The sequence below is a fragment of the Micropterus dolomieu genome, linkage group LG22 (assembly GCF_021292245.1).
Source record: "Micropterus dolomieu isolate WLL.071019.BEF.003 ecotype Adirondacks linkage group LG22, ASM2129224v1, whole genome shotgun sequence".
Taxonomy (NCBI): Eukaryota; Metazoa; Chordata; class Actinopteri; order Centrarchiformes; family Centrarchidae; genus Micropterus; species Micropterus dolomieu.
The window spans coordinates 3,328,017-3,332,174 of record NC_060171.1 but is presented as its reverse complement, the minus strand read 5'-3'; the positions used below and the strand labels follow the sequence as shown (position 1 = coordinate 3,332,174).

General features: G+C 41.6%; 1 protein-coding gene across 1 annotated transcript in view; it reads right to left on the bottom strand.

The window, feature by feature from the left end:
* Positions 1–2,025, bottom strand: part of lsp1a (lymphocyte specific protein 1 a) — a 52,596-nt gene extending 50,571 nt beyond the window's left edge. The window contains exon 1 of the mRNA XM_046038683.1: positions 1,898–2,025. The gene's annotated coding sequence lies outside the window, so the exon portion shown is untranslated. The remainder of the gene's footprint in view (positions 1–1,897) is intronic.
* Positions 2,026–4,158: the final 2,133 nt, after the last annotated feature.

Sequence of the window (4,158 nt, the reverse complement as noted above, 5' to 3'; positions counted from 1 at the left end):
TCTACACACTCGACATCCAGTTCTGCTGAATCCGATGTTTGCTGAGCGCTCGCAGGTCACGAAACCTTCTCTTCACACTTTGACAAACAAACTATGCAACTTTTTCTTCGCTGCCCCCACTCCTCCCTGAAACCCTCTCACACACACACACACACACACACACACACACACCGCTGTTGCTACAGTAACCCACTCATCACCATTCACCCCTGGAGTGTTAATAAGTCCTGCTTGGTGGCACGTCAGACAAAAGGGCATTCTGGGAAGTGGATTTACAGCTTGGACCCCCCCTCACCATGCTCGTAAAACAGAGCTGTGGTTTCCAATGAACATTGGCTGACCTGAACACACTTCGCCACTCAGACGCTCTAAAACAAACAACAACAAGCAAGATACAGGATTCATCTGTGAAGAGAACACCTCTCCAAAGTGCTGCTCAATTTGCCCATTCAAGTCGGTTACGATGACGAACTGCAGTCAGGTCGAGACCCCGATGTCGACGAAGAGCATGCAGATGAGCTTCCCTGACAGTTTGTGCAGAAATCCTTTGGTTATGCAAACCGATTGTTGCAGCAGCTGTCCGGGTGGCTGGTCTCAGGCGATCTTGGAGGTCCCGGGCTGGTGTGGTTACACGTGGTCTACGGTTGCAAGGCCGGTTGGATGTACTGGCAAATTCTCTGAAACGCCTTTGCGGTTGTAAATTCATGGGCAACAGCTCTGGTGGACATTCCTGCAGTCAGCGTGCCAATTGCACGCTCCCTCCATCAGAACTTGCGACATCTGTGGCATTGTGCTGTGTGATAGAACTGCACATTTTCAAGTGGCCTTTTATTGTGGCCAGCCTAAGACCCAATACCCATGCTGTCTGATCAGCATCTTGATATGCCACACCTGTGAGGTGATTTTGACATAATTGTGAACAGTATTTGAGAGAAATAGGCCTTTTGTGTACATCTTAGATATTTGAGTTCAGCTCACAATGAATGGGGGCAAAAAGTGTTGTGTTTATAATTTTGTTCAGTGTAGTTGATGATAAAAATGATGATGAAATAATGATTTTATCTGCAGCTTAGTAACTCGGTATTCACCGTTGGTCAACAAAGTATTAATGAGCTACAATCAAATGCCATCCTCGGAACTGTCACAAAACAGAAAAACATTTAAATGAGAGCAACTGGAGACTGAATGGAGGTTTAACAGGACATCCCCCTCCCTCAGGCTTGTAATCTAATATATACATATTTTATTAAACAAATTACTGTTAAGGGAGATGCTCCAGATTCTGATGTAAATATGTGCATAAAGCAAACACCAGCCCACTGTATCAGACTGCTGCTGTTGAGTCAAACTGTCACAGTTTGTAGTAAAACTGTAAATTAACATTTAGCTTTGTGCGATACCGCTCAATTACATCTCATCTCGCACAAGAACATGTTAGCTCTGTAATGCTAAGCTAATGTTCATTGCTTGCTTGCTTGCTGATAGCTAGGTAACTTATCTATGTCCCACCACAGACGTCTCTCACCTGATGTTTAAACCAACGACTCCTGGTCCTTTAATCACATCTACACATGGAAGCTTCAATAACTTTTTCTCTTAATGACTGAAGCTATGCCATCACATACTCACGGCCTTTGGTTTTGTGGTCTTTGTGATTAGGACTTCGACAGTTTAATGACAAACTGCAACTTTCTTGACTTTCAAAATTATCTTTTAAATTGACAAACATCACGTGTAATTCAGGACACATTTCAAAACCTTATTTGTCTCTCGCCGTTGACTAGCGTACATATTTTTTCTGAAATAAGGCCCCATAGTGGTCCGCTGGAAGGGGGAGGGAGGCTCTCCACTGGAAGTAGAGGAGGCTTTAATAAACTGCAGTGTGGCGTTCACTGACCTGTCCAAGTGTTTCCCCAACACGACACAGTTTCCACTTCAGTTTCAATCAAGAAGCATGTTCCCTCTGCCCTCATGTTAGTGTTGGACTGCGGAGTGGAGGGGTTTTAGCGGTCAGGGCTCCAGATTAACTCTCCTGCTGGTGGAGAAACATGTTAGTCCATTTTTAATCTTCCCCACTTCTTGGCTGAGAACAGACAGCTGTTTCACTTCACAGCTGAACTCTTGTGGTTTCTGTATATGTAAAAAGCTGCTCGTGTGACTGATTTACACTGCTGTGGAAATCCAGCCATGACTCAGACATGCATTCTCCAAATCCTGTTCTGATTAAAGCATCGTGAGGTAGATGAAACCGCTGCAAATAAAAAAATACGCTACAAAAAAGCAGAATCAGTGTCTGCAGACGATATAATCAGTTAGGAATCAGTCTAAAAGATCAGTTTAATTGCACAAATGAAAAGCTCAAGTTAATATAATTGGGATAAATGTGATGTTGATTCATGTGGGGTTGTGAAGGCATCACCGAGGCATGCTGAGCTGATTCATGTCCTCCCACGTTTCCTGATCACACAGCTGCTTGTGGCGGTCGCTTGTGAGAACAATTATTATGCTGAAGAAGTGGTTTAAGATGTTTCTGCGGATGTTTTTAAACTTTGTTTTTTATAATGATGGCATGTTTTTCACAGCACCAGACTGTCAGGGCTGTAATTTTCATGAATAAGCCATACTTTTGAGAAAAAGCGGTTATTTCTAGAATAAAATTGCAATTTCTATAGAGCAAAGGCATAATATACCAATATAGTCACAATTTTATGAAAACAAATTCATATTTCAATAAAGAAAAGTTTTAACAATCAAAATATATGCTATGACTACATGGGTAAGATAAGATGTGTTATGTAACTTTCTTGTAATATTTTAAGAATAAATTCATTAAGTGACATTTCTCATAAAACTATGACGTTATTCTCGGAAAAGTACAAAAAGTTGAACATTTCATCAACTAAATTATTAATCAGCTAATCAAACTTCTTTACAGATATGTTAATAATGAAATAATGATTAGTTGCTGCCCTGGACTGTCTTACATTTTAGACATTAGAGGAAACCCCTTGACAGAAGAGAGAAACAACCCTTTCTGCGTCTGTTGGTTCGCTTTCAGGTCAAAGCAAACGGCCTCGGCTCCTGTGTTTGGCTTTCTCTGAGGGAGGTTATCTGCTGACGCCAGGTACTGATGGAAAACTGCACTCTAGCCACAGTGAGTCCACTGCTGTTCATGATTTAAGAGGTGAAGTGTCTCTTCAATGCCTTTCAGTGTCAGAATCTGTTTTCACAGCTGTATTTACAGAGTTAAACACCCAGAAAGCCTTTTAGATTTTACTGCAGAATGAAATAATGGAAATGTTTTGTAAGGAGAGAGGAAAACGATCAGCGCTATGTTTTTAGGTTGTTTTATTATTGACACGAGAAGCTTGTCCTCAGTACTTAACAAAATAATAAAAGGCTGTTATCCTTTCCTCTCCCATTAATCACCTCACAATTCAACATATCTATCTGGTGACCCTTTGGAGGGGCCCAACCCCTAGTTTGAGAATCAATAGACTGAACTAGTTCACTGTACATAAAATTGGTTAAAACTAGCCAACTGTAGGCTATATAAAGTAGTTGACTGTGGCAACGTTAGCGCAGACATCAATCCAGTCCTTATACTGTTGCTCTTCAATTTGTGTCTTTTTTGTATATAGAGTATTGCTTTATGTACGTGTTGTGGTTTATTTCTTTTGCGTGTCTTTGTAGTCTTGACGCGGTCATTCGTACCAACGGGACACACACCAAGTGTCGAAAGTAGTTGAATAAGGAATGAAAAAAGAGCGCCTACTTTAGCACGTCAGCATATTGGTTTAAAAGCGTCGGAACGCAGCCATCCTGATTCCAGCGTCAGACATGAGATTTCAGATGCCTTTAAGCACATTGAGACTTTTATTTTGTACTGTAGTTGTGTGACGTCAACAGTTGACATTCATTTAGCTGACGCTTTTATCCAAAGCGACTTACAATTGCTATTTATGTCAGAGGGTGCAATCCCTCGGAGCCGAGGCCGTTAACTAGGGGTTAAGTGTCTTGCAATGGTGGATAGGTCACAGTGGGGGTTTGAACCCGGGTCTCTCACACCAAAGGCAGGCGTCTTATCCATTGCACCACCACCCCCATACAGTCACAAATGTATTTCTGGATAAAAAAAAATATAATTACTGACTAGAT